The sequence below is a fragment of the Pogoniulus pusillus genome, chromosome 3, assembly GCF_015220805.1.
Source record: "Pogoniulus pusillus isolate bPogPus1 chromosome 3, bPogPus1.pri, whole genome shotgun sequence".
Taxonomy (NCBI): domain Eukaryota; kingdom Metazoa; phylum Chordata; class Aves; order Piciformes; family Lybiidae; genus Pogoniulus; species Pogoniulus pusillus.
This window is the reverse complement of record NC_087266.1, coordinates 2,760,483-2,773,696: the sequence shown is the minus strand read 5'-3', so window position 1 is coordinate 2,773,696 and position 13,214 is coordinate 2,760,483. Positions and strand designations below refer to the sequence as shown.

Genomic DNA, 13,214 nt, shown 5'->3' with positions numbered 1-13,214 from the left:
GGGCAGGTCTAGGCTGGATGTTGTTAGGAAGTTCCTGACAGAGAGAGTGATTGGCATTGGAATGGGCTGCCCAGGGAGGTGTTGAAGCCAAGCCTGGCTGGGGCACTTAGTGCCATGGTCTGGTTGATTGGCCAGGGCTGGGTGCTAGGTTGGACTGGATGAGCTTGGAGGTCTCTTCCAACCTGCTTGATTCTATGATTCTGTGGTCTAGTTGATTGGCTGGAGCTGGGTTCTAGGTTGGACTGGATGATGTTGGAGGACTCTTCCGACGTGGTTGATTCTATGATTTTCTGATTCTTTAGATGGAGACTGATTACTGCCAGGATATGTATTGTAGATAAATTGATAACCAGCTCAAGTCTGAAATCCTGCTTGGAGGAAAAGAAACCATTCAAAGTATCTATCAGAGTCTCATTTGTCAAGCTGGCAACTGCTCACAGAGAACAGCACCCAGTGCAGAGTATTAGCTGCAACATTGAATCACTCAGCATGTCTGAGTGGTTCTGACATTGGCATGGGCTGCCCAGGGAGATGGTGGAGTCACCATCCTTGGACATGTTTAAAAAGAGGCTGGATGAGGCACTTAGTGCCATGGTCTGGTTGGTTGGCCAGGGCTGGGTGCTAGGTTGGACTGGATGAGCTTGGAGATCTCTTCCAACCTGCTTGACTCTATGATTCTGTGATTCTTAGTGCCATGGTCTAGTTGATTGGCCAGGGCTGGGTGTTGGGTTGGACTGGATGAGCTTGGGGATCTCTTCCAACCTGCTTGATTCTATGATTCTGTGATTCTTAGTGCCATGGTCTGGTTGATTGGCCAGGGCTGGGTGCTAGGTTGGACTGGCTGAGCTTGGAGATCTCTTCCAACCTGCTTGATTCTATGATTCTATGACTCCTCAAAACACAACCCACCACCTCACACTGTGCAGCTGCACAGCCAGCCCTGTAGGAATGCTGTTTCTTGGGTAGCATATGGAAAAATCATTTAAAATGAACCTCAAGGCTTCTTGATGAGTGTTTCAGGTTGATTGATTGAAAATACCAGAAGTAAGCGGCCGCTAATGGATGCATTAATCATAACAGGACACACAACCTGAGAACATTATGATAAAGGCCCTACTTTAAAATATAGAGATGCTGAGATCAAAGCTGACTTCTTGTCCTTTCATGCCTGATGACCTTAAGGGGATGCCAGCCAAAAAGTGGAGGATTGGCACAACTTGGCAGCAGAGATTGTCCTTAAAAAGGAGACTGAGAGCAACCAAAGGGCAGTAAAAAGTCCAGAATGTGATGATATAAAAACCTGTGCATTCCTCTGTGTGCTCTTTAAAAAGCATAGAGGCATTAAACTTGAGTCCTGGAGTCTTACATTTCCTACCTTTGAATGTTCATTCCAGGGAAATAGGTGCTAGGTTGGACTGGATGAGCTTGGAGGTCTCTTCCAACCTGCTTGATTCTATGATTCCATGACCTGGAGATGTTAAATAAAGGCATCAAAGGTTATCAAGATAATAAACCACTACCATGGTGATCATAGAATCATAGAATCAAGCAGGTTGGAGGAGACCTCCAAGATCATCCAGTCCAACCTAGCACCCAGCCCCATCCAGTCAACTAAGCCATGGCACCAAGTGCCTCATCCAATCCTTTCTTGATCTTTCCAAAGGTTTAATAACTCCCATTGGTTTGTTGAGGGTTTAAGAGACTCAGCAGAGCTTTGAGAACTGAGACATTCAGCAGGTTTCCTTGGCATAGAGGTAGCATTTGCCTGGCCTTCTTTATCTCTCTGCAGTGCAAACATCAACATTTCAGCCAGTCACTCTGGACTTCATCTGTGGACAACCAAGGGAAAGAGAGTTCTGTGGAGCTCTTTATCTGGCTGATTTTATGTGTGTACATTAGGATAAGATGGATTGCACCTGTAAAGCACATGTAGATAGCTGCACTGCAGACATTTTAATGGGGGTGGGAAATTTGCACCCTTTTCATTCTTGGAGCTGAGGGCTGATGTTATCATCGTGTCACAGAGATTTGCAGGCTCTGCAGTCTACCTTTCTTATGGTGATTATATATCCTCTAACCAAAATAAACACAAGTGTCCACCTTTGATGTCCAATTACATTGAAGAATGAAGGTTGTGCCTTTCTTCTTTATCTTAGCCTTGCTCCTTAACCTCACAGGAGGCTCAATGCTAATAATCAGCCTTGTACCCCATAAATTTAAGCCACAATGACTACTACTTTAGTTTATGAGTCCTCCTTTGCTTCCCATGGATGTATTATCACAGAATAGGGCCATAAGGATGATCAGAGGGCTGCAGCAGCTCTGCTGTGAGGACAGAAAGAAAGAACTGGGGCAGTAGAGAAGAGGATGAGAAGCTCAACAGAAATCCAAGCAGAACCTGGGCTGCAGCAGCAGAAGTGTGGCCAGGGAGGGGATTCTCCTCCTCTGCTCTGCTCTGCTGAGACCCCACCTGGAGTCCTGCATCCAGCTCTGGAGCCCCTGGGACAAGAGGACTGTGGAGAAGCTGGAGAGTGTCCAGAGCAGGGCCAGGAGGATGCTGAGAGGCTGCAGCAGCTCTGCTGTGAGCACAGCCTGAAAGAGTTGGGGCTGTGCAGGCTGGAGCAGAGGAGGCTCCCAGGGGACCTTCTTGTGGCCTTTCAGCATCTGAAGGGGGCTCCAAAAAAGCTGGGGAGGAACTTTTGAGTGTGTCAGGGAGTGTCAGGAGTGGGGGGAATGGAGCAAAGCTGAAGGTGTGGAGAGTGAGTCTGGAGGTGAGGAGGAAGTTGTTGAGCAGGAGAGTGGTGAGAGGCTGGAGTGGGTTGCCCAGGGAGGTGGTTGAGGCCCCATGGCTGGAGGTGTTTGAGGCCAGGCTGGCTGAGGCTGTGTGCAGCCTGCTCTAGGGTAGGGTGTCCCTGGGCATGGCAGGGGGTTGGCACTGGCTGCTCCTTGTGGTCCCTTCCAACCCTGCCTGATTCCATGATTCTATGATGATTCTCTGAATCACTGAATGGCAGAGGTTGGAAGGGAGCTCTGGAGATCACTTAGCCTGAACCAGATTTGCTTAAATCAGGTTGCACAGAAAGAAAACTCCACAGCCCCTCTGGGCAGCCTCTTCCAGAGCTCTGTCACCATCCCAGGCTCCCAGGATGTTAGGGGTGGGAAGGGACCCAAGGAGATCATCCAGTCCAACCCCCTTGCCAGAGCAGGGCAATCCTATCTAACACAGATCACAGAGCAACACATCCAGACAGGCTTTAAAAGGCTCCAGAGAAGGAGACTCCACAACCTCTCTGGGCAGCCTGTGCCAGTGCTCTGAGACCCTTCCAGGCAAGAAGTTCCCCCTTGTGTTGAGGTGGAACCTCTTTTGCTGCAGGTTACACCCATTGCTGCTTGTCCTATCCCAGGGAGCAGTGAGGAAAGGAAAAGTAAAGGATAAGGAAAATTTTTCCTAATGCTCATATGCAGCTTCTTGTGGTCCAGTTTGTGTCCAATGTCCCTTATCCCATCAGTGAGCATCACTGACATGAAGGTGAAGGGGAAAGCTCTGGGGACTTGGAGGCTTGGAGGGGACTGATATTTTGATGGTTCAGCTAAGAGGAGTTGAGAATATTATGGCAAACAACCTATTTCCTGAGGAGGTGGGAGAGAATTTTCCCCAAGAGTTGCCACTTAGAAACTATTTTCCTCTCCACAAGATGTAAAAAGAGGCATTTTTAAATACCACAGCACATCACCTCTTCAGCTGGGAAGCTGAGATGTGGTGTGGGTAAGTGGTTTGGAGAAAGCATTGTCCTGAATTGCTGTTGAAGATGTAGATGGTACTGAAGGAAAAAAAAAACCCTAACTCCCAGTAACAAAATTGCTCTTTTTTTAACTGTGCATCCCTCTGACCAATCACAGAACACTTAAGGTTTCCAAAAGTGAGTGCTATAAACTAACATAAAAAGCAAGAGAGGAACTAGCTGAGCTTCTGCAGCTCCTGGGAGGTAGTGAAGACTGGATATGAATTTACATACTCACTTTAGGGAGTGGATGGATGCCAGAGTGAATGTGATCATCTCAACTGCCTGCTCATAGAATCATAGAATGAGTCAGGGTTGTAAGGGAGCACAAGGAGCAGCCAGTTCCAACCCCCTGCCATGCCCAGGGACACCCTACCCTAGAGCAGGCTGCACACAGCCTCAGCCAGCCTGGCCTCAAACACCTCCAGCCATGGGGCCTCAACCACCTCCCTGGGCAACCCAGTCCAGCCTCTCACCACTCTCCTGCTCAACAACTTCCTCCTCACCTCCAGTCTGGGCACACTGCTGCCTCATCTTCAGCTCCTCTCTCCCAGCACTCCCAGCTCCCTCTCTGCCTGGCTGCTCTCAGCCACTCTGGCCCCAGCCTGTAGCACTGCTTGGGGTTGTTGTGGCCAAAGTGCAGAACCCTGCAGAACAAGACATGATCAGGTGGCTCACACCCAAACTCTGGGCTACCTTAGAACCATAGAATCAACCAGGTCAATCTTATACACTACATCAATGTCTTTAGCCTTCCTGAACCTTTACATCTATGTACATGAGCCAGCAGTGTGCCCAGGTGGCCAAGAGAGCCAGTGGCATCCTGGCCTGCATCAGGAATGGTGTGGCCAGCAGGAGCAGGGAGGTCATTCTGCCCCTGTACTCTGCACTGGTTAGACCACACCTTGAGTACTGTGTTCAGTTCTGGGCCCCCCAGTTTAGGAGGGACATTGAGATGCTTGAGCGTGTCCAGAGAAGGGCGATGAGGCTGGGGAGAGGCCTTGAGCACAGCCCTACGAGGAGAGGCTGAGGGAGCTGGGATTGGTTAGCCTGGAGAAGAGGAGGCTCAGGGGAGACCTTATTGCTGTCTACAACTACCTGAGGGGTGGTTGTGGCCAGGAGGAGGTTGTTCTCTTCTCTCAGGTGGCCAGCACCAGAACAAGAGGACACAGCCTCAGGCTGTGCCAGGGGAGATTTAGGCTGGAGGTGAGGAGAAAGTTCTTCACTGAGAGAGTCATTGGACACTGGAATGGGCTGCCCGGGGAGGTGGTGGAGTCGTCGTCCCTGGAGCTGTTCAAGGCAGGACTGGACGTGGCACTTGGTGCCATGGTCTGGCCTTGAGCTCTGTGGTAAAGGGTTGGACTGGATGATCTGTGAGGTCTCTTCCAACCTTGGTGATACTGTGATACATCTCGATGGAGCAGAGTCATAAAAAATACACTTCCCCCCCCCCCCCAATAAACCCAACAACTGACAAACCTCTTTGGCATTTATACAGATAAGGCCATTTTTATTGGCAAATATTTGGCTTGGCACCGATTCAGCCTCTACTAATAGCTTAATAATTTTGGCAGCCACACCAATGAAAAACGCGACTGAACCAGACTCACTTAGGCGTGTAAAATGTAAACAGTTGTGTCTGCTGGGGATAACTAGCAGCATGTTGTCAAGCCAGGGCTGTAAATTACATATGGTAGATTGCTCTGCATTTGTTTTTGACAAATGACTGTCTGATGAGGTTGTTCCAGGGCCACACAACTGATGGAAGGACATTATCAGCAGAGCATAGTACCGGCATGGCTTTTGTTTCGTCTCTTGGCCCAGCTTGCCAAACTTTGGCAGCACTGACATGAGTTTGGGGCTTGTGTTCTGCTGTTCACTTTCAGCAGACCCTCAGTTATAATGAGTTGATTTCTGATAACTTCTCTGTATTAGCCACCAGCAGCCATCTCTCAGCCCAGCTTGCCAAACTTTGGCAGCACTGCCATAAGTCTGGGGCTTGTTTTCTGCTGTTCACTTTCATCAGACCCTCAGTTTTAATGAGTTGATTTCTGATAACTGCTTCTTGTTCTTTGTCTTATCCACCAGCAAGCCAGCAGCCATCTCTCAGCCCAGCTTGCCAAACTTTGGCAGCACTGACATGAGTTTTGGGCTCGTTTTCTGCTGTTCACTTTCATCAGACCCTTAGTTATACTGAGTTGATTTCTGATAACTTCTTTGTACTAGCCACCAGCAGCCATCTCTCAGCCCAGCTTGCCAAACTTTGGCAGCACTGACATGAGTTTGGGGCTTGTTTTCTGCTGTTCACTTTCATCAGACCCTCAGTTATAATGAGTTGATTTCTGATAACTTCTCTGTATTAGCCACCAGCAGCCATCTCTCAGCCCAGCTTGCCAAACTTTGGCAGCACTGCCAGAAGTTTTGGGCTCATTTTCTGCTGTTCACTTTCATCAGACCCTCAGTTATACTGAGTTAGTTTCTGGTAACTTGTTCTTTGTATTATCCACCAGCAGCCATCTCTCAGCCCAGCTTGCCAGACTTTGGCAGCACCAACATAAGTTTGGGGCTTGTGTTCTGCTGTTCACTTTCATCAGTCCCTCAGTTATACTGAGTTGATTTCTCATCACTACTTCTTGCTCTTTGTGTTAGCCACCAGCAAGCCAGCAGCTATCTCTCAGCCCAGCTTGCCAAACTTTGGCAGCACTGACATGAGTTTGGGGCTAGTGTTCTGCTGTTCACTTTCAGCAGACCCTCAGTTTTAATGAGTTGATTTCTGATAACTGCTTCTTGTTCTTTGTATTATCCACCAGCAAGCCAGCAGCCATCTCTCAGCCCAGCTTGCCAAACTTAGGCAGCACTGACATGAGTTTTAGGCTCGTTTTCTGCTGTTCACTTTCATCAGACCCTTAGTTATAAGGAGTTAGTTTCTGATAACTTCTTTGTACTAGCCACCAGCAGCCATCTCTCAGCCCAGCTTGCCAAACTTTGGCAGCACTGACATGAGTTTGGGGCTTGTGTTCTGCTGTTCACTTTCATCAGACCCTCAGTTATAATGAGTTGATTTCTGATAACTTCTCTGTATTAGCCACCAGCAGCCATCTCTCAGCCCAGCTTGCCAAACTTTGGCAGCACCAACATAAGTTTGGGGCTTGTGTTCTGCTGTTCACTTTCATCAGACCCTCAGTTATATTGAGTTGATTTCTGATAACTGCTTCTTGTTCTTTGTATTATCCACCAGCAAGCCAGAAGCCATCTCTCAGCCCAGCTTGCCAAACTTAGGCAGCACTGACATGAGTTTTGGGCTCGTTTTCTGCTGTTCACTTTCATCAGACCCTTAGTTATAATGAGTTGATTTCTGATAACTAATTCTTGTTCTTTGTATTATCCACCAGCAAGCCAGCAGCCATCTCTCAGCCCAGCTTGCCAAACTTTGGCAGCACTGCCAGGAGTTTTGGGCTTGTTTTCTGCTGTTCAGTTTCATCAGACCATCAGTTATAATGAGTTAGTTTCTGGTAACTTGTTCTTTGTATTATCCACCAGCAGCCATCTCTCAGCCCAGCTTGCCAGACTTTGGCAGCACCAACATAAGTTTGGGGCTTGTGTTCTGCTGTTCACTTTCATCAGTCCCTCAGTTATATTGAGTTGATTTCTCATCACTACTTCTTGCTCTTTGTGTTAGCCACCAGCAAGCCAGCAGCTATCTCTCAGCCCAGCTTGCCAAACTTTGGCAGCACTGACATGAGTTTGGGGCTTGTGTTCTGCTGTTCACTTTCAGCAGACCCTCAGTTTTAATGAGTTGATTTCTGATAACTGCTTCTTGTTCTTTGTATTATCCACCAGCAAGCCAGCAGCCATCTCTCAGCCCAGCTTGCCAAACTTTGGCAGCACTGCCATAAATTTGGGGCTCATTTTCTGCTGTTCAGTTTCATCAGACTCTCAGTTATAATGAGTTAGTTTCTGGTAACTTGTTCTTTGTGTTAACCACCAGCAGCCATCTCTCAGCCCAGCTTGCCAAACTTTGGCAGCACTGACATGAGTTTGGGGCTTGTGTTCTGCTGTTCACTTTCATCAGACCCTCAGTTATATTGAGTTGATTTCTCATAACTACTTCTTGCTCTTTGTATTATCCACCAGCAAGCCAGCAGCCATCTCTTAGCCCAGCTTGCCAAACTTTGGCAGCACTGACATGAGTTTTGGGCTCGTTTTCTGCTGTTCACTTTCATCAGACCCTTAGTTATAAGGAGTTGATTTGTGATAACTTCTTTGTACTAGCCACCAGCAGCCATCTCTCAGCCCAGCTTGCCAAACTTTGGCAGCACTGCCATAAGTCTGGGGCTTGTTTTCTACTGTTCACTTTCAGCAGACCCTCAGTTTTAATGAGTTGATTTCTGATAACTGCTTCTTGTTCTTTGTCCTATCCACCAGCAAGCCAGCAGCCATCTCTCAGCCCAGCTTGCCAAACTTAGGCAGCACTGACATGAGTTTGGGGCTTGTTTTCTGCTGTTCACTTTCAGCAGACCCTCAGTTATAATGAGTTGATTTCTGGTAACTTCTCTGTATTAGCCACCAGCAGCCATCTCTCAGCCCAGCTTGCCAAACTTTGGCAGCACTGCCATAAATTTGGGGCTTGTTTTCTGCTGTTCACTTTCAGTAGACCCTCAGTTATATTGAGTTAATGTCTAATAACCATTTCTTGTTCTTTGTGTTCGCCACCAGCAAGCCAACAGCCATTCTGCTGCTCACTTTCAGCAGACCTTCGTGCTGAAGTTAGAATGAATCAAATTCTGGTAGCCACTCTTTGTTCTTTGTGTTAGCCATCAGGAAGTATTTCTTACTCTGGAAAAAAAATCCTGTGGCACTGGCAGAAGCTGAAGTTTTATGGTGCAGTTTTGAAAGCATCCCAAAGCCTTTTCTTAACCTCCTTTATGCACCCAGTTTGCTAAGCTGGATATGCATCTGCCATCGAAGCTACCATTGAGCCCTTCAAACAGAAAAGTAACTCTGGGACTGGCTAAAAATGCTTTCAGGAAGAACTTGAATTAAGCCTGGGCTGCAATTAACACCAAAGTGATTGGCATTGGAATGGGCTGCCCAGGGAGGTGGTGGAGTCACCATCCCTGGCGGTGTTCAAGCAAAGCCTGGATGAGGCACTTAGTGCCATGGTCTGGTTGGCTGGGTAGAGCTGGGTGCTAGGTTGGACTGGATGATCTTGGAGGTCTCTTCCAACCTGATTGATTCTATGATTCTATGAAAGGCAGGAGAGAAAAAAAGGGGGAAAATAATAATGAAGCTTTTCAGAAGGTGGCAGTGAGGAGACCCCAAAACCCAGCACCTGGTGAAACCATCCAGTCTGCTCTCCCACCAGCGTCAATTAGACTAACACTGCCTCGCAGCAGGCTCCTGCTAAAAGCAGGCAGGGAGAGAAAGGTCTTAAAAAGAGGCTTTTCTGGTGCAGTCAGGTAGAAGAGTGTAAAGTAAATAATGAAGCAAAGGGCAGGGCACAGGAGCGTGACTTTGCATTCCTTCCTTCCAATGCGCTGGAGGGGAGCGCAGAAAATGAACTGCTGAAAGGCAGCACTGGTGGGGAAAGGAAGCTGGAGCAGCAGCCATTGGCAGGGCAGTCCACCACCAATCACTGCCCTTATCAGACTTTGCCAGAGAGCCTATAAACATGCACACTTCACTAAGTGGCACCTTATAACTGTGGGTGAGTAACAGCCTTGCGGTGGGAAATGAAACCAGGCAGTTATTTACCACCAGCTTCCTGTGGTCATCATTTCCCACTAGAAGGAGGCAGTTGTTGTAGGAGGTTATTGACAGGGATCTGTCAAGCTTCATATGAGTAAGCTTGGGTTTTAAGTAAGAGTGGCTTATTTGGTCAGTAGTTCCTAATAGCCTGGGTCCTAATATAGAATCATAGAATCAAGCAGGTTGGAAGAGACCTCCAAGAGCATCCAGTCCAAACCTAGCACCCAGCCCTGCCCAAGCAACCAGACCATGGCACTAAGTGCCTCAGCCAGGCTTGGCTGCAACACCTCCAGCCACAGCCACTCCACCACCTCCCTGGGCAGCCCATTCCAATGCTAATCACTCTCTCTGCCAGCAGCTTCCTAACAACATCCAGCCTAGACCTGCCCTGCCACAGCTTGAGACTGTGTTCCCTTCTTCTCTTGCTGCTTGCCTGGCAGCAGAGCCCAACCCTACCTGGCTACAGCCTCCCTGCAGGCAGCAATGAGCTCTGCCCTGAGCCTCCTCTGCTGCAGGCTGCACACCCCCAGCTCCCTCAGCCTCTCCTCACAGGGCTGTGCTCCTCCCCAGCCTTGCTGCCCTTCTCCAAACACCTTCCAGCACCTCAACATCTCTCTTGAATTGAGGGGCCCAGAAGTGGACACAGTACTCAAGCTGTGGCCTGAGCAATGTTGAGTACAGAGGCAGAATAACCTCCCTCATCCTACTGGCCACACTGCTGGCTCATCTTCAGCTACTATCAACCAGTACCCCCAGGTCCCTTTCTTCCTGGCTGCTCTCCAGTTCCATGTTTTTTTTTTTGAGCCAGATGAGATAAGAAAATATAACTAAAGTTACAGGCTTGAACAAACATGGTCTAACTCTTGGAGTGTTTCTGATACAGAATGAGTAATTGTGACAAGACTCCAAGCAAAGATTCATTAGAGAAGATAAAAGGGAGGGCAAAAATTCTTTCAAGCAGAGGAAGCTGTTTGGTTAGTAAGGTTGACTTGATTGCAACCTTCCTCCTCCATGAAATGACAGAGAGTGGCTTCCATAGTGCTTGAAATGCCCTGATGCACTTTTGCTTCTGAACTAAGCTAATGAAAAATAGAAAGCAGTCATACACAGGACCTCTCTGAAATCATACTCTGATTCCTCTTCTGTTCTAAATCTTTACTACACTGGCCAAGAAATCGACCCCAAATGATCATAGTATCATAGAATCAACCAGGTTGGAAGAGGCCACCAAGATCATCCAGTCCAACCTAGCACCCAGTGCTATCCAGTCATAGAGTCACAGAATCAACCAGGTTGGAAGACACCTCCAAGATCATCCAGTCCAATGTAGCACCCTGCCCTGTCCAAACAACTAGACCATGGCTTTGTGATCTCAGTCAGGTACTAAGAGGCAAAAGCTTCTCTTAGAGTCATAGATTCATCAAATCAACCAGGTTGGAAGAGAGCTCCAAGCTCTTCCAGTCCAACCTAGCACTCAGCCCTGGCCAATCAACCAGACCATGGCACTAAGTGCCTCATCCAGGCTTTTTTTGAGCACCTCCAGGTCAGGGTGTCTGAATCTGATTTCTTCAGTTTGCCAGCTTGGGAAACAATGTGAACACTTCCTGCATCCTCCATACTCAGCCAGGGAGTGGAGCAGAAAACTAGGCACTTCTTGCAGTCTTACAGGACTTCATCCAAAAATGAATGCAGAACTGGCTTGAATATTGCTGTCTGCACGTAGAGTGGTAGGCAAGGGAGATACCCTGAGGAATTCTTCTTGCTGGGATTTCAAAAAGAAAGAACTCTGTAGCAGAGCAGTGAAGCTGGTGAAGGGTCTAGACCACAAATCTGAAGAGGAGCAGCTCAGAGAACTGGGCTTGATAGCCTGGAGAAAAGGAGAGTTGGGGGAGACCTTGTAGCAAGGTGGGGGTCAGCACTGCTGTCTACAACTACCTGAAAGGAGATTGTAGCAAGGTGAGGGTCAGCACTGCTGTCTACAACTACCTGAAAGGAGATTGTAGCAAGGTGAGGGTCAGCACTGCTGTCTACAACTACCTGAAAGGAGATTGTAGCAAGGTGAGGGTCAGCACTGCTGTCTACAACTACCTGAAGGGAGACTGTAGCCAGGTGGGGTTGGGCTCTGCTGCCAAGAAACCAGCAACAGAACAAGGGGACAGAGTCTCAAGTTGTGTCAGGGGAGGTCTGGGCTGGATGTGAGGAGGAAGTTCCTGGCAGAGAGAGTGATTGGCATTGGAATGGGCTGCCCAGGGAGGTGGTGGAGTGGCTGTGCCTGGAGTTGTTGAAGCCAAGCCTGGCTGGGGCACTTAGTGCCATGGTCTGGTTGGTTGGGCAGGGCTGGGTGCTAGGTTGGACTGGATGAGCTTGGAGCTCTCTTCCAACCTGCTTGGTTCTATGATTCTAAGGAACAAGTGAGAGGGCAAGAATGAATGGCCCCAATTTATGTGAGGGGAGGTTTAAGTTGGAAAATAGGCAAAATGTCTTCACAGAAAGAGTCATCAAGCACTGGAACAGGTTCCTCAGGGAAGTCACCATCCCTGAAGGCATTTAAAAGAGGTCTAGAAGTGGTGCTGAGAGCCATGGCTTGACTGTGAACTGGCAGTGATGGGTTAATGGTTAGACCTGATGATCTTAAATGTCTTTTGTGACCAAAAAAAAACTGATTCTGTGGTTCTATTTAAATGGAGAAGAGTGGCAAAGTCCATCATGGATTTGCAAATGGGCAAGGAGTGTCTTATTGCACAGTGACCTGATAGCATAATGCAAACATCAATAGAAGCACTATCAGCAAGAACGATTTACAATAGGGCTGAATCTTACCTCTCTGAGGCATCTGCTATTTTTTGCTGGACCTACAGCCATAAGGACTCTTATCCTATATATACCCTGCTGGCTTCTATTTAAAAGGCTCCTTAGAGGCTTTTCATATGAGCTGCTTGCTTGTTGATGATCTGCCAGCAAGTGGGGATGAGCAGGCCTGCAAGTGAAAAAGAAATGAAGACAGAAGTTCTTTACCAAAGAGAGGAACAAATCTTTTTAGCTGAAGAATGTCTCTTTAAAGTGATCCTCTGAAGTGCACAATAATCAGACAAATTTAGAATCACAGAGTCATAGAATCAACCAGGTTGGAAGAGACCTCTGAGATCATCCAGTCCAGCCTTTAGAATCACAGAGTCAAGAATCAACCAGGTTGGATGAGACCTCTGAGATCATCCAGTCCAGCCTTTAGAATCACAGAGTCAAGAATCAACCAGGTTGGATGAGACCTCTGAGATCATCCAGTCCAGCCTTTAGAATCACAGAGTCAAGAATCAACCAGGTTGGAAGAGACCTCCGAGATCATCCAGTCCAAGCTTTAGAATCAAAGAGGCATAGGAGGAAGTTGTTGGCAGAGAGAGTGATTGGCATTGGAATGGGCTGCCCAGGGAGGTGGTGGAGTGGCTGTGGCTGGAGGTGTTCAAGAAAAGTCTGACTGGGGCACTTGGTGCCATGGTCTGGTTGACTGGCTAGGGCTGGGTGCTAGGTTGGGCTGGATGATCTTGGAGGTCTCTTCCAACCTTGTTGATTCTATGATTCTATGTGGAGATATTGATGAGCTCACAGCCCTTCCCATAAGAAGAAGGCTTGGAACTCATACCCACTCTCAGACATTCCTTATTCATCACTGTTGTACATTATTTCTCC

At 47.9% G+C, this 13,214-nt stretch overlaps 1 protein-coding gene across 1 annotated transcript in view; it reads left to right on the top strand.

Moving 5' to 3' along the window:
- Window positions 1-13,214, top strand: part of TENM4 (teneurin transmembrane protein 4) — a 704,151-nt gene that overhangs the window by 180,714 nt on the left and 510,223 nt on the right. The gene's annotated exons all lie outside the window — the stretch shown is intronic.